The sequence below is a fragment of the Epinephelus lanceolatus genome, chromosome 13 (genome assembly GCF_041903045.1).
Source record: "Epinephelus lanceolatus isolate andai-2023 chromosome 13, ASM4190304v1, whole genome shotgun sequence".
NCBI classification, from domain to species: domain Eukaryota; kingdom Metazoa; phylum Chordata; class Actinopteri; order Perciformes; family Serranidae; genus Epinephelus; species Epinephelus lanceolatus.
The window spans coordinates 31,624,071-31,641,833 of record NC_135746.1 but is presented as its reverse complement, the minus strand read 5'-3'; the positions used below and the strand labels follow the sequence as shown (position 1 = coordinate 31,641,833).

Sequence of the window (17,763 nt, the reverse complement as noted above, 5' to 3'; positions counted from 1 at the left end):
GAAGAAAGATTGAGGGAAATGATAAATGACAGGATTAGGGAGGGAAATGATCAAAGATGGCAGGGAAGTGGTGGGGATGATGGACAAATGTACAGAGGGAGAGAAAATCATATTAAGAAAGGAAGCAAAAATGTGTCAATTAAAAAGTCTCAAACCATCAAGTGTGAGAAGACTCAATCTGCTGATGAACTCTGAGCCGCCATCATGTTGACCAACTCTACACCCTCATGCTAACCAAACATAAATGCACAACCTGTATTTCTATATGGTACTAGTACACTATGTACTGCTTCCAGTAAATAGTCCTAGCCTTGCATTGAGTCCGACACTGACTAAATCTGTCACCTTCTCTTGCCTACACCTTTCCAAAGGTTTCAGAGTGCTAGGGTGATCAACACTGCAAGCCAAAAACGACAAAAATTGCAAAAGTAACACTAGTCTTAAGATGGCAGCTACTTTTGAACATAAGGACAAAAGGTAGATGAGCGTGTAACTTATCCAAATTTAATGCATGAAACTAGACTTTGGTATGGTAACCATCATATTTCTCTTATCTTTACAAGGGTTTTAGATCCCTAACCTTAACCATACTGTAGCTGCCATGCACAACTTTGTTTAATTTTGTTGATCTCTCTCAATACTTAGCTGTGTGTAAGTATTTTAACTGTTTTTGCCAATTTAAATTTGGAACAAATAGTTATGAACTTGGGTAGGTTCAGGGAGAGATCAAGGTTTGAGTCAAAATGACCTCTCCATTGAGGTCAGGGAATGACTGTGGCTGTATGTCAAGGAAACCAACATCAACTGTCAGTATGAAATCGGAAACAGAATGCAGTCATCTTCCTCTTACGTCTGACGTTTCATTGACCAATCCATCCACTCTGACCTTGCATCTCAATGTCACCTGACTTCCTCCTTTGATTCTTACAGACGAGAGTCATAGCCTAATTCCTGCTGAAGGGGTTTCATCATTTGACCATTAAAAAATTTGTTTTGGGGGCATACTCTCTGAAATGCTAGCAGATTTTTTAGGAGTTCAGTCTCTGCTGAGCATTGGGAGATATCCTTCCACTCTGAGTGTATGCAGGCTGTGCTGCATGCTGCTCTGTTACACAGAGCCTGAAGTCTAAACGCAATGTGACCACCTTACAGTTGATACTGTAGAGAGTGATTTTAAAATCATTGGCACAGGATGCCAAGGAAAAACCCCAAAAGATATTACTTAATATAGGATTTGATCAACGGACCTTGGTGCAGACACTGTGCAGCACTTTCCCAGTGATCAAACAGTCCATTGGAGGGGGTCTTCTTCATCAAGGAGAGAGCAAAAAAGGACAAAGCAGGCGTTGTGGAGGGAAGTTATTTTAATTGATGGCATATCAATAATCTATTAAGCTTCTGAAAAAGAAAATGTAGTAATACTAATACTGGGATGTGTGTAATAATAATAATAAAGTTACAATTTAAATTAGGGTCTGACTGCTTTGTTACACAGAGCTGAACAAAGGAAATTACACACTGATGCATTTCGACGCCTATAGAGACTTTTGTGTGTGTTCGCGTGTGTGTGTATGTTCATATGTGTGTGTGTGTGTGTGAGCAAGGGAGAGAGAGAAAGAGGAAGATCTGGTCTGCGGGGTGGAAAATCAAAACAACACCCAGAGACTGACTGCAGGGCCGCACACACACACACACACACACACACACACACACACACACACACACAGTCTACACGCTTGGAATTAATTCAGAAAGAGAGAGGGGGAGAGAGATGAGTGGTAGAGAGAGGCAGGCAATGCATTGCTATCCTTGGAGAGCCTGCATGCGCGCGCCCGCCGCTGGCTCTCCATCATCGGCGCGTCGCCGGCTCTTGCGTGCGCGTCCGTGAGAAATAAAGAAAGAGGAGGAAAAGGGAAGAGGAGGAAGGAAAGAGAGGTAAACCCGCCGTCTTCATCCTCTCCTACTGCTGCAGTGTCTGATTCTCCCTCCACCATCTTCATCACCGCCACCGTCATCATCCTCTTCTCCCTCCTGTCTGTCTGTCTGGGTCTTCCCCCTCCTCCTCCTCCTCCCCCTCCTCCCAGTGAAGGCACGGCCAGATATCACGGCGACAAAAGAGAGAGTGTGTGTGTTAGAGAGAGAGAGTGAAGGAGGCTGCAGACTTTCCGACCAGAGAGGAAGAGGAGAGGGAGGAAGAAGAGACAGAGATAGAGGAGTCTCCATCTTCGCCATACCAGTATGTTTTCCCTTTTCTTTCTTCCTGTAATAATGCCCATAATAAATACTCCTGTACCTCTGATGCTCTGTATATGCGCCTTTTAATGCGCCTTGACAGCGCCGGTCACCTCTGCCATATCCCTGTAATATTCATACAGCGTGTCAGTCATGCTTCTGTTGGCTCAGTTTTGTTGACAGTCTTTTACAATATTCCTGAGCTCTGACCGTGTGTCTGTACGCGCCTTTACAGGGACATTGTCTGCTTTATGATACTCCTATAGCCTAATACTACACAGTGTGGCAGCTCTGTTGTCTCAAGGCTGGCGACTTATTATATTCCTAATATTTATACCCCATTGTGTCATGATGCATGGTGCTGAAATTCTTTGTTGCGAGTCTTGTCTTTAGTTTAATAATACCCACACGACATTCCTACAGTGAGCTGTGTTGCTCAGTCTGTTGTGACCTTATGGCACCTTTTGATTATGTTTATGCTCATGTTTCATTATCAAAGCCATGTATAATTTCTGTGTTATTACTCTGAGGCGCCCAGTGCTCCATAATACCTTATAATATCTTTGTAATATGTCCGTAATGTTCCTATAGGGTGCTGTGAAGCCGGTATTGTTCTGTATAGAGAGTGTAGGGTATAGGACCTTAATAGGATATGATAATCCAGGCTGGGACCACTGTGTATAATATGTTATATTCCTACAGGGTGTCAGTGTTCCTATAATATCGCCATAATGCTTCCACAGTGTGTCTGTGTTACTAATTAGTGAGGCTGCAGTGACCTTATGGCACCTTTTTATTAAATGTATCTCCTCTGTTTGCACTAGAAAATTTCTAATGTACATGTAGCATCCACATTAGTTTAATAATAATAATAATAATAATATCCTTAAAGGATTTATTTAATTTACTGGAATCCGAGACCATTGTGTGGTAAAATGAAGGGAAGTAACAGAAGTGAATGAACAATAGTGAGGTAACTCTGCTTCACGTCAGAGAAATATGACTTTTAAAGTTTATTGCCTCCAATGAATGGAAAGTAATATGCATAAAATATAATAAAGTACATTAAACACATAATAGACAAATGCAAAAATAAATGCAGTATTGTATAAAACAATTTACTTTGAATACATCCAGCTGTCATCATCAGTAGCACAGTAAAGGTATGCTATGTGTCCTGGAGTGACTTTCACTACAGGGACCTATGGATTATAATATATTCTTTATAGTAGGTGAACAGTGACCTTAAGGTATTCATGTAAAATATCCCTGCTATTCATGTTGGGATCAGAGCATCAAACTTTAGTTGCTTAATTTAAAAAGTTTGATATCTGCAGTGGTAAACTCATTGTTTTTGTCTCAGCGCTGTTACATGTTGTCCATAGGAGCAGATTTGGGGTTCTGGAGGTTCCAGGTTCAGTACTAACGACTGGTGACTTCACTTTGTGAGGACTTGATCCCCAAAAGCTGTTGCCTGTTTATCCAGAATCAGAGAGTCAGACGACTGAAACTTTGCTGTGAGGTTTTTTTTTTCAACTGTCTGATGTGCGTCTCTATATAGGGAGTAATGGAGAAAAATAAAGGCATGGCTTGCTATAGGGTGAGAGCTTGCAGTGATGCCCTTTGTATGAAAATATGCTTTAATTCACACACTACATTGTGACTATTTTATTGTTTAGTATTGTTTAGTTGCACAGGAGAGACATGATTTCCAGAGTTAAAGGTATACTATGGAATTTTCATTTGTTAATATTATCGACAGCTAAAGTGATACTCGGCTTGATGTTTCGCCTTGCTGTATTTGCGTTATTTTGGTGCGGTGTCCGTGATTTTTGTAGCTTCCTCTTGGATGCATGCTGCTTATGGTTTGGCACCTGGTTGCTACATTTATATAAAGTCCTGACTTTTAATGTAGACATGTGGGTTGTGCACAAGAATGTCCTCAACATGGCAAAATAAGAAGAACATAAGAAAATACAGGCAGGGGGCTCTGCAGAGAAATAAACCGCCACACAATTCTAGTAGGTCATATGTGATAATTAAGAGAGATTACTTCTGTATGAGTCTATACATTGTTTTAGGCAAATCCTACATGTAGCTTTCTGAATTATTTCTAATATGAAATTTTCACTGCAAAGAGTAGCCATGTACAGCCCGGTCTCACTGTCATGGCATCAAAAAATGCTGCTTAATCAGTGGCCCTAGGCGTCAAATACAGAAGCACAATGCATCCTTTAGTGTCTATATAAGATGTACCGGGCTTTCAAACTCATTGTAAACCTCTCCACATCATTATGACATGTTCAGAGCAATGTGATGTGGTATAAATATCGAGAAAGTTAGGGCGTCGGTGGCTTAGTGGATAAAGCAGGCCGTTGCCGCAGGGGCCCGGGTTCGACTCCAGCCTGTGGCCAATTCCCGCATGTCACTCCCCCTCTCTCTCCCCCCTTCACACTTGTCTGTCCTGTCAATTAAAGGCTAAAAAAAAAAGATCGAGAAAGTCCACTTAGTGAGGAGGTTGGGAGGGAAGGTGGATGGGTTCAACACGCACAGGACTTTGACCCAGGAGACAGATGTTTGTGCCTCTTGTGTAACTAAAAGTTAAAGTAGAGTTATTTTGTCATGTCAGACATTAGTCACTTGTTAGTCACATGAGTCGACTGATGTGACTGACATCAACCATGGTCTTTTCCTTACTAAGTAGTTTTCTTGCCTTAACTTACCCTACAACAACACAACACAAAGGGCATTATAAAGATGCTGGGGCTTCTGGCCAAGTGCCAGAATATGTTGATTGGGGATGAGATTATGTTTACATACCATGGAGCAGGTACGACAAAGTACATTTACATTCTATTTATTCATTTGGGAAATATTTTTGTTCAAATGAGGTACAATCCGAAGAGTAGCAGATCAGGGTGAATAAGTACCACAACACCGAAATAATATATATACATTTTACAACAGTGACTTTCTGCATTACTTTATCAAACAAAACAAAAAGTAAAGAGTTGAACTTTTCCGCTAAAGCCACATTAATTACAATCAATACTGTGTCGTTCTGTCTTCTCAGTTTGTTTCACTGCCCCCAGGTGGCCAAAGATATCAGTTAATATTGTTTTAACACAAAGACAACTGCGAATCCAATTTAAGCAAAGACAATTTGTCAGTTGGCTTGTTAGTTATCGGCCCAGATGCCAGAATAAGATGTTTACATTGTACATTTCTGAAAACCAGAGATACGTTGCATTTGTGCATTTCGTACGTGTCATATCAACATTTCTAAAGTGGCATAGTTTGGATTGCAAGTATGTGAGCTGAGTTTCACATATCAGGAGGAAGAGGGGATGGTGGAAGGCTTGAGACTCCTCGGGTGACTCGACTGCCAAGTAGCAGACAGCAGCAGACTGTTTGAGACCAACAAAAGCGGAGATTTTTAATGAGAGTTAGTAGAGACCAAATTGGGTATTTCCAGCCAAGACATATTTTCTGAATTGTGGCCGAGTGGTTTTTGTACCTTAACCTAAGAACGTCACAGTGTCACGTCATGAAACTGAAAATTGAAATGTAAAGAGTTTCAACATATCGGCTACATGTGGACGTACAAATGTAACATATCTGTGGTTTGCAGAAACGTAAGATACCAACATTTGTTTTGGTGATTGGATTGTAGTTTTCTTTCTAGTTGGTCAGTGAGCTAATTAGTCCATTATTTGGTTATTTAGTACTTCAGTCAGTTAGACTTTTTGTGTCCAAGAAACACTTTTTTATCAGCAGTCATCATCATCTTCATCATTCTGGGGTCACATGAATATTGGCTAAGTGACCTTTGATCTGCTCTTTGTTGATTGGAGCAAATGACTGTCTTCTCTAGTGATATGGAGGACAGGTGAAAACGGGACAAAACACTAATCTGGTTCAGTTACAGCTGACTTGTGGCTCCAGCAGAAGAGATGACCTTTGTTGTGTAAACACTGAGATCAGGTGAACTCAGCTGAAAAGTAATGAAAGAAAAAAAACCCTCCTTTATTTCCTGTCTGCTCTCTGCAGAGACGGAGAGTCAGAGACAGACCGGAGCTGGTGATCATTCATAACTGCAATACAAAATAAACCTTCCCTCCTCTCTGCAGCCTCACACCACCTGTGTGTGACAGAGGATATTAAACACAGCTTCAGCTTACAGTCCACCGGTCATACCAGACTGCTGGCTCACAGATAAAACTCTCCATTCACACCTGTGGGTCTATTCACATCACAGCTCAGTCACAGACCAGTGCCAGCTATCTGTGATGAGCTTAACTATAGTGTTTCAAGTCAGTGAATGCAACCTGAGTGTCACTGACATTTTTTGTACGTTGTAACTGTCATTCACATCAGATATAGCTTTTAATCACCACCTTAATTGCAAAGATCTGTGGCTGCAGCAACAATGCTGATCGCAGCTTTAAAACAAACGAAACCAGGGAGCCGTTTCACCAAATTTGCAATATGCAAGCTGGGATTTGAACATAAGATCATTTCCTCTCGCTTAATTTGGCACGCTTCACGAATTACAACCAAAGCTCATACTTGTTGGATGAGCATGGAAGAGCTTTGTGAAACATGATGCTGCCACCATTTGCAATCTGTATGTTACCAGTTGATTTTTTTTTTGTGTGTGTGTGTGTGGTTACGACAACAAATGCGCAGCTCTCCAACCTTGACCCCTCCTTTAAAGCTGCCTGTGAATGTGACTCTCAACCACGTAAAGAGCAGATACTCTAGCTCCACAAGTTTTACAAATAGCCACTAATTAGCAACCTCTCTGGTCTGAGAAGCTTCCAAGCGTGTCCCTTGACCTGTCGCACCAAAGAATAAAATGGTTCCAGTATTCTACGGGGTCATCGGGTGGGCACTCCTTTCACTAACTGTTAGAAAGGAGAATAAATCACACATTAAATTTCTCTCTCTTTTAACCTGTAGCCTTTACATTAATGTGAGGACGCTGTATGCTTTTATTAATCATGTACGCTTTGTTAACTCACACTACACTTTTAAATCGGTCTTTCTGCATGGCTAGAACCCGCAACTCTCCTCCTTACACTGTACTGATCGACCACAATGAGGAGCTCACTCTGAATGTAAGCAGGAAACCCCTGGTTGGTTCTTCCTCTTTACAATTCCAATAAAATTAATTTAAATAAGACAACCACATCCTCAGTGTGGACACAAGAAAGAGAGAAAGGTAGCGCTACTTTGTGCAATTCTTCTTCAAGCAGAAAGTCAGTCAGATGTCTGGAAGATGCAGACTGTCTGTTCTGCAGCAAAGTTCAGTTTTATATCACAGCACAGCCCAGTCGCCAGAAAAAAATGTTGGCATTGTATGTTTCTGCAAACCATGGATACGTTACATTGATATGTTTCATACATATCTTATCAAAATAACAAAGTGACGTAGTTCAGATCTTGTGTAAGACCTAGGTGAGATTCAAGACCAACATGAGCATTTTTAAACGACAGGTTGTGACATTTCCAGCTGTTTATGGCAACAAAACTGGGTATTTTAAGCCAGATCATGATGTTTTTTCTCACTATAACCAACTGTTTTTTGTGCCTAAACCCAACCAAGCGTTCATCATTGTTTAGCATTGTCACAGCAGAACATAAATCAAGCCCATTCACGATCTTTTGGGAAATCAGACTGTTGGACTGCTCAAACCAAAAGACAACTGACTAAAATTTCTTTGTTTTAAGTATTATTTTTATTGATGATAATGTATTTCAACATGAACATACAAACCCCAGCAAACACAACACATACACACACAAGTGAAAGAGGGATCTTGACACCTAAATTCAACATAGTTAAGAGTTAATAACACAAAAGCACATAGCAATACATATCATCTATGTATGATTATCATACACAGCCCATCACGGACTAGAGTACGCAGCTAAAGGATAAAGGGAAAGCATGCAGTTAATATGTATATCCAGATGCGTTCATTGAGTCCAGAAATTGCAAAAGAACCCCCAAGATTCTCCCCATTTCTGTTCACATTTTGGATGATTAAATCACAGTTTTTACATGTGAATAACCGAAACACAGCAAGTTTCTGAGGCATGTTGGATTTGATGTCTTTCAGTCTTTTAAAATGAGTTTTTTGGCTAGCACCATGCCCATCGAAAGAGCTGTATGATAGAAGTGTTAAAGAATAGCTGACTAAAATTTTCCAGAAATCCATCAGATCAGATCGTTGATAGTTCACTGTGACCTCAAACTGCAGGTCACATGACAGCCGATCTGGCAGAATTCGAATCCTGGGCGACCAATTCAAGGCTAAAATCTGCCGGTGTGTGCACAGCATTAGGGAAATGTTACTATAACCAACCAGGCAAGAAAAGTAACTTTGGTGCTTTCGAAGCGGTGACATGATAGTCACATTCATTTATGTAGCGAGGCTCGTGTCTGACTCCTCCATGATGGAGGTTCAGCTGGTTACAGTCGAGTTGGTAATAAAACTGTCACGTTAAACCACTGAGACCTCATTTGAACTACCTGTCCGTCTGTCCATCTGTCTGTCTGAGGTTTATTAAATCTGAGCTGCTGCCAAGACACCCATCAATCTGATTAACTCATTCTGATCAATGGAGGTCAGCAGCACACACATACACACACACACACATGCAGCAGAGAGGCATCATCCACTTTCTATTCTGGAGCTCCGAATGACTCATAGTGTAAAAACCACACATACACACACACACAGGCACTAGTTGATGACACACACACATTTTTAATGATTAATCGTGGGTAGATCCTGTTCTTGATGATGTGCATGTGTGTAAAACCCTGCATGTGAATGGCAGCTGGTTTAGAGCTGTGATTAATGAAAAACTTTCTTAATTTGCTCCATCTGCTGTGACCTCTGACCTCCCCATCCTCAGTTACACTGTAACACATCTGATGTCTGAGCTGAAGGTTTGGTTTTTTTTAACTGCTGTCTGTCTGGCTACAGAAAGAAAACACTGAGTCAAATATCTTGGTTTGTTTCAGGTTTTTAGTCATAAAAAAGTGAGAAATTACCCACTGAATCACCTCTGATGCATCTGGATGTTTTCTCTTCACACTCACACTAATCCTTGAGGAGTAACGATTGTGGATCTCTGTTGCCACTGACGACCTGCCTCGTCTGCTTGTTACAGATCATTAAAGCTTCACTCACTGACCGCATCCACTCCTTGACCTGTCAATCACAGAGCCCCCCCTGCTCTACTCTGACTGGTCGACAGAGGTGACTGATAGCAGAGGGAGGGACCATGTGCAAATTGGTGGCTCAGTACACTAATTAGTAGCATTAATATCAATATTAAATCACCTTAATTTTAAAGGAATGTATAATTTAAATTTAAGTTTTCTTCACTGCAGGGTAGTGAGCTGGCTTACAGGGGCTTTATGCAAAATTCAGAGCATATGATTTGTCTGGACACGGCTCTCAGCATGGAGGTTGCTGAGCTGGCAGCTAGCAGCTAACACTGATAACTCCATAAACAGAGCTAAACAACGGCGACAGTGCTGACAGAGCTAACGGTGTTAACTGGGGGGACTGCAGGGTGGGTACTACGCTTCTGTGATGACGCCACACTGACATCAGTGGTTACTGCCATATGCGCACAATGCAGAGCAACTGCGATTCAGTGGGAAACACACGTACTAACATGCACATGCAGCCGGATCAGTTTGCTACAACAGCCCAGAGGAGCGTGACTTCAGTCTCTGCTCAGGACGCCATTACTCCACTATATCTTTACATTGCAAATAGTGGTTTGCTGCTAAATTAATGCTCTGAATGCCACATACAGAACCTTTAATTAAGGGGGGGAGGTGAAACAAACCGCTAACTATCTGGCTACAGATATGTAAAAGGCCAACCACCTCTCCTACATATGGGCAAGACACACAGACTCTGTGGTAGTTTTGCCCATTTTTTGTAGTTGTCATGCATCTTTTTGCAGTTTTATGTCTCTCTGTAGTTTATGTTGTTTGTCTTTCTAGTTTCTATGCATTTTTTCTGGTCTTTTTGAGTCTCCTCCTGGTTGGTATATGTTAATTTCAGTGAAATTTTGCGGATGAAGGCCCCATTACCGAATGGTGGGGTCCATTTAATAATCCATCCATGCAACTAGTAAATTATGATGTATAATTATAGATCATACTCAGCATGATATAAAGAAATTAAAATGAGCAAAACCTTATAATCCAGCAATATAAAATACTGTATATTATTCTGAAACCTTTCTGCATAATGACTACTTCTACTTTTAGTACGTTAAGTGTATTTTTACGCCATTACTTCAGTACTTTTACTTAAGTAACATTTTGAATTTAGCAGAAATTCAGTGCCTTCTTTTGCATGATTTCATTCCTTAACTGCCAGGGGTATGAATAAATAAATTTCAACATATAGTTCTCCACATTCCTCCGAACACAATCCTCTATGTTCAGTCTTTTATTTTGTGTTGTGACCAGATTATCAAAGAAATCAAACTCACATTATTAAAGAAAAAACAAGTTTTTGAGAAGTATGTAATGACTTTTAACTCACAATAATCAGGTTATAGTTGCAAATCATTCAAAGACACTGACTTATATGAAAGTCACAGTCTCCACTGTAAGATAAGTGGGATCATAATAAACTGATTTGATGACAGAAATTACCTAACATTACTCTTACTTACTCTTTTAACGTTATGAGACTTTTTCAGTTATCTGACAAACATAAACAGCTTATTTCAGTCATCAGGAAAAGCCAAATCCCATGTAAAATAAACTCAGCCTGCAATTGTTAAATACTGCGACTGTGTGCAGATACTCACAGTAGATGAGTTCCTGTTATGAGGTGAATATCCTCTGACAGAAGATGCTCTGAGGGCTGAAGAGGACTTTATCTCTTCTGAAGTGCTGACATGACACTACAGACCTGGTCATCGAGCCGTGGGGGGGAGAGCAGGCCGATGGTGCGTTTGTGTCCAGGCCCCTTTCACATTCTCACATTTACAGGGCTTAGAAGGTGAACATGAAGTGTACCAGGGTTCATTATGGCCAGTGAGCCCTGCAGGGACTTTTTTTAAGTTCATGTGGAGTGGGCACATGTGTCCATCTATTCATGGAAAGTGGGAATTCTCAAAAAGACACAAAAAATAACAGGAAAAAAAGAAAAAAGAGTTATTTTGGATGATGAAGACAGATGGGAGATGAAAACAAGAAAAAAATGAAATTGTTTTACATTTTCGAAAAAAACATTCGCAAAAACCTTAATATTTTCGTTTTCTTTTTTTTTTTTTAGACAGAAAATAAGTACATGCTTACAAACTCAACAATGACTCTATGGAGCTGGTTATAAAACAAGTGCAGGAATGTAATCTGCTATGCTAATGCAGAATTCCCATATGCTTCCATTGTTGTTTAGCATGCGGTGTTCAGATGTCTCAATTCAGTATCTGCAGATCACAGTCAGCTGCTTCTGTTCGGACTCTCTCGCTGTGATTGGTCAGAGGTTAATTGACGCGGCTAATCACCCGATCAGGCCAGTCTCCATGGAAACCATGAGTGGGGCTGATGTACAGGAGGGAGTCGGGGGGCCTTTACACCAGGCTTAGCTGCGGCTGCTGCTTTTGTGTGTGTGTGTGTGTGTGTGTGTGTGTGTTTACACCACCAACTGTACAAACTGTACCGCAGAACATTTTGAAATGCATCAGAATGCAGCAGAATTCATCAGCGGGGAATTACGAATGTCTGTGCCAAATTTGGTGCCAAAATCTCAAGCAGGTGTTGAGGTATTTTTCTGGATGAGTGAGATTTTTTTGACCTGCAGGTGGAGCTTAGAAAAAAGTCAGAGGATCACTAAAGACCTTAGGATTTATCCTCTGGGAAACCTCAATTTCTGCACAGAATTTCATGGTATTCCATCTGGTAATTGGGTAGATATTTGAGATTGTACCAAAGTAGTCGACCAATCATCGCCCTCCCTGGAGCCCTGACACGACCGTGGCTAAAAATGTAGGCACTTTGACGCACTTTTGATGTACAGACAGACGGAAGAACAGACAGACCTGAAGCAGCGCTGCGCCTCTCTCTCTGTTCAGTTGTGTTGTTTGGTTTGTGCACTGCAGCGTCACATCACACACCAGGTGTTTCTGTTTGTTGGGTTTGATAAAAGTGCTCTGCTGTAATAAAACACTGAGCTGCTGTCGGGCTCCGCGGCAAACACACACCTCACCTGGCTGCTGTGTGTGTGTGTGTATGTGTGTGCTTTGTTTGGGCTCACAAACATTTGCCTGTGAGTGTTTGTGTCGCAGACTCTGCAGGCCTGAAACTGGAACAATTTTAGAGAGTTGTGACATGTGACTAACAAGCATTTTTAAGTACAGAATTGAGTCCTCAGGTGGTTGGGTCATTTTTTTTATCTGATCTGATCATGATAATTGGCTGGGGATGACTCTATAGACTAACCTGTGTTGTAGGAGGAAGTAAACAAGCTGCATCTCACTTGTAAAACTGTGCAATAACACTTCATTGTTTCAGTTTTAAGGCATCTTGTGTACAGCTTTTGCCGAGAAATGTGTCCAAGAGATCTTGTAGACCGTCCTACTTATCGATGTATATAAAACTTTCCAACATTATGTGGCTCACTTTTAATAGATGGCCGGATGTTTTTTGCCTCCTGCAAATCTCACAAAAATGGCTCAGTACTCAAGTCTCTGCACCACGAAGTCATTTTCATTTTGAATCCATCCCAAAATTGTCTGAGCTGCTCATTCCAAAAACCACATGCTCTGTACAGTTAACATTATGCTCTCATGCCACAAAGGAAAATTTCCCTTTTTGTATTTCACATATTTCCATGTATTTAATCGATAGACTGTAAAAATAATAGATGTAGCTACCATGACATCACCCACTGGTTTGTGGATTCACATTTTGAAGCCTCAAATTCAACATTGCAGCCATTGCCATCTTGATTTTTTGGAGCCAGAAGGGACTTTATGTGGGAGGGAAGTGCTGTGGAGAAGCGAGGGGTGGATCTGACTGAGCCGTGGACACTATCGGCAGACAGCCTATCACTCATAGCGGCCCACCCTTAGTTATGCATACTTTTAAGTGTTAATAAAGTGTAAACGGATCAGTTAAAAAAAAAATCACCTAATGTACAGTTGTCACAATAGAGACCAAAACCGTGTTTGTACCAGGCTGTAAACATGTTCATTTCTGCTGTAAAGTTGTGCATTTTCACATGGGGGTCTATGGGGATTGACTGGCTTCTGGAGCTGGCCTCAAGTGGCCATTCAAAGAACTGCAGTTTTTGGCACTTCTGTGTTAACTTCATTTTTCAGTCCTGTAGAATGCCACTTGATTTAATCAGATTACAGTACATAAAGGTGGGCAAAAGAGCTAAATTACTAGACAGTATGTTCAGATCCATGGTGTGGAGGTAAGACAAATTGTGCTTGGATGATATTTTTACCTAAGCGTGTGTCATAAGCAGTTTCAGAGGCTGCCTTTGTTGTTGATTTGCTGGCAGGTGTCTGTTTTTCAGGCACCTATAGACATACGACAACAGCAATTTAATCACTGTTCCCAATCAACTGAAAAGTTATATTAAACTGCAGGTGACCATAGCAACAGTACTGATGCATTAGGCTCCATAAGCAGCTAATTGACTGGTGAAAGTTACCTAATCATTGGGTTGAACTTACAACAAACACATTCTGTATGCATCCTGACACTCTCTGAGATGCCTTGATATGGAAAAAATTTGACTTGACAGAGGAAACTCTTACTTTAGTGCACTTTGCTGTACATTGTTGTTCACTTACTAGTCTCCCAAGCTCATTATGTGGTTGTTTTATGATCGGTTAGAGCCATAAGAAAAACAAACGTGTCATTAGTGCGAGGTGTTGTGTTGGCTTTGAGCTACAGGGGACGCTACAGCCACTAGGCTGTGTTCAGAGAGAAAAATCACACAGGTACAGAGTGTACATTTCTATACTTCTGTGGCAAAATGGGAGAACCTCTGTGCTATTCTGTTAGTCTACATGTCTATGTGTGTGTGTGTGTGCGTGTGTGTGTGAGTGTGTAAGTACATGCTGGTAAATTGATGTGTGCGTCTGTGTGGGAGCTCTGCATCATATTGTACCAGACAGGCAGAGTGTTGGACTGAATACTAAACAGCAGGAAGCTCCTCTTCACACAGCACCAACCCAGCCATATAGGACACTGTGACACACACACACACACACACACACACACACACACACACAGACTGACTTTTTTTGCTTCAATAATTCAGGTTAGTCTTCCATAACAGCAAAATAAATGAAAGAACATATGAAAAAACTCACAGGGAGTATAATATTAATAAAAAAGTAATATAATACATTATTATACATAGATGTGTACACCCACATATGGGTTTACACTTGTGAGAACCTTCACTGACACAGTACACTCCCCTTAGAACCAAGTTTTAACCCTTTGAAGAAATGAAGAACGAACATGATGTCCTCACTTTCCAAAAATGTGCTCATTTTCCAGATACGTCCTGACATTCTAAAAATGTCGTGACTTTCCAAAAATATCCTCCAATTCCAAAAAGGTTCTTACTTTCCAAAAATGTCCTCACTTTGTAAAATGTCATGGCCCTCCCAAGAAATATTCTTCTTGTCCTCACTAAATAAAGGATCATGAATCTCCAAGTGTCCACCCTTTGCAAGTAAATCCTAATTTTTCATAAATGTCCTGACAATCCAAAATGTCCTCATTTTGCAAGATATCATGGCCCTCCCAAAAAAACGTTCTCAATAATCCTCACAGTACAAAGTCTTGACTCTCCAGAAATATCCTCACTCTACAAATAACTCCTCATTTTCCATAAATGTCCTGACAATCCAAAATGTCCTCATGCTGGAGGTTTGATAATGAAATTGGTCCTCACAAAGATAGCAGTACAAGAACTGACAAACACACACACAGATGCAGAGGCAGAACAAGGACACAGCCTATGGACACACATTTGTGACGACACACATGCACACTGGTGAGGTTGGAACATCTGCCTGCACACACACACACAGACATGTACATGCATGCACACACTGCAGCACATACACACACCCATTTAGTGTGCAGCCCACTCAGTTGTATAGGGAGGTGAAGAATTTTTTTTTCTTCTTTCGGCTGAGCTCTTCACAGTGGAGGGAGGGAAGACAATGTTTGATGTAAGTTGCGTTGGAGCACGCTCAGTGGAGTGGCGGCCTCAGATGCACCCGGACTCGGTACGCTGTGGCAACATAATGGGAGTAGGCTGAGAGTTCAGGCGAGGCTGTCCAGAATTTACATTTATATTAACGCTGCAAACCCCCCGAGCTGCACTGCAGCTGAGGAGAGAGAAGCACGCAGAGCGGCTGTGTTCACGTCTTCATCATCAAACTGTTGTTTCAGTGTTGTCTTACTCTCTTTCATGTTGCTGTTCACAATAAAACACTCCCAGCAAAATCTCATGAGATTTTCATGTTATTTAAAATTTTGAAAAAGACCAAAAAAAAAAAAGTGGAAGGTTTGTTTGGATGGCATTTGTGATATATTAGCATTGCAGTGGTCTTAATGACGATGATTAATAAGTGTCTGGGATCTCAATTTACCGCTAGCTTTAAAGTAAACTACTAAGTGAGTGAGAGAATGAACACATAGGAATGATTTCAGACACAGCCCTAGAAATTTAGCCATTTATAACCAATAGAGTTTATCTATAGAGCTAATTTAAACTGCTACAGAGTTGCAAAGTGGAGTACTTTTCTCTACTGTATTTCAAATTAAAATATACAGTATACAGGCCCAATCACAATGTTTGTTCATGTTAACTTTCAGATAGAAAACCCCTGCATCAGGTACATAAAATGAAATGGTGTCTCAAAAACAGTAATTTTACTTTGTAGAACATGGGAGTGGCTGGTCTACCGCTGCCTCAATTGGTTAGTGTGTAAGTTAAAGTGGAGAAAGTATTCCAAATATAGCATACACTTACAATGATGTTGATTTTTTTAGGTGGTCAAAAAATGTTTTTGCAGCCCCTGTACATTAGCTTCTGTGCCTATAGATTTGATTTATCAAAGATGCTAGCAAAGCAACACACTACATAAAATAAGCACAGCTGAAATGTTAGATAGGTTGGGCCACCTTGTTTAACTATACTGTATACCTTTAAATGTTACAGTAAGTGTTATAATGACAACATCAATAAACAAGCTTGCAGATTTCACATATCTGAAATGAACTGCCAGTTGTCTACCCATAAGTGATCATTGTTGTTAGTGCAACACATCAGGGTGATTCAGTCCATATCCTTAAATTATGCAGGAAGACTCTTTGGTTCTGTGCTTCAGAACAATACTAACAATAATTTAACAATATAGATCTCATCATTGTTTCTGAGATATCATCCGTTTTCTGTCAGTTTGGTGTGGAGTATGGTCTGGTATGGCTTTAAAATACTACAATAACCATGACCCTCAGCTGCCATTTGGAGAAGAAGCCAGTCAGGAGAGCAGATCAATTCAGAACACTTTGTCATTGCAGTTAAGATCAAAACACCACTTCAGTTGTTGTATTCATTCAGAATTGACCCAGAATCTCCCACCATTAGCGGCTCGGTGGTCAGATGTGTTTTTAGGCAAAGGCAAGTTTTCTTGTAGAGCATCTCATACACAAGGTAATTCAAAACGCTTCACATAATGCATTCAGAACATTACAACAGGAATACAGCATTAAACATTAACATGCAAATTAAAACATTAGGTATAAAATAAATATCAGGGCATGTAGCATGGAAGTGCAAGGTGAAAAACAATGAGTGTTTTATGGTTTAGTCAAAGGCAATGGAGAACATGAAAGTTTTGAACCTGGATTTAAAGGTAGTCAAAGTCAGTTATATACATATATTCTGAAAGTTTGCTACAAGTCTGTGGTTTGAAGTAACTAAATGCTGTTTCTACTGAAATGCAAATTTTAACTTCCACCTTTGACTTTTTATTTTAAATCTAAGAAACACTTGTATTTTGTACTGATAATTCAACCAGTTTCGTGTTTGACCAAGCACTGAAGAGCTCCAACTTCTAGTCACGAAACATCGTCCTCAAGGATATTATTTTACAGTCCAAAGTCAATCCTTCCAGTTTAAATCTTTTTTTTTTTTTGAGTATTTGCAGCGTTACAAATTCTTAACTGAAACTCTATCCATACGATGAGATGTTCGCAATTATCATTGTCTTAATGTCTCTAGTAGTTCTCTGTATACAGTGTATGATGTCAGCCAAACTCCCCATGATGCAGTGATAACTAGAGTTATTTAAAGTAAAAACAATTTGCTATGTGTCCAATAAATGTAGTTGTTGTAATTGTGGTTGGTTAGACAATACTGAAAATGAAATAACTGATTGAAATGTGGTTCTACCATCATAAGTTTCAAATTTTCTCATTCTCGTCTGGTGGAGTAA

At 40.4% G+C, this 17,763-nt stretch overlaps 1 protein-coding gene across 11 annotated transcripts in view; it reads left to right on the top strand.

Moving 5' to 3' along the window:
* Positions 1-1,635: 1,635 nt before the first annotated feature.
* Positions 1,636-17,763, top strand: part of myt1la (myelin transcription factor 1-like, a) — a 73,296-nt gene continuing 57,168 nt past the window's right edge. For 3 of the 11 annotated variants that reach the window (XM_078174036.1, XM_078174034.1, XM_033648578.2), the window contains exon 1: positions 1,637-2,236. The gene's annotated coding sequence lies outside the window, so the exon portion shown is untranslated. Of the gene's footprint in view, positions 2,237-17,763 lie in introns of all 11 variants that reach the window. The other 8 variants (XM_033648576.2, XM_033648579.2, XM_078174033.1 and 5 more) reach the window with 5 other exon arrangements.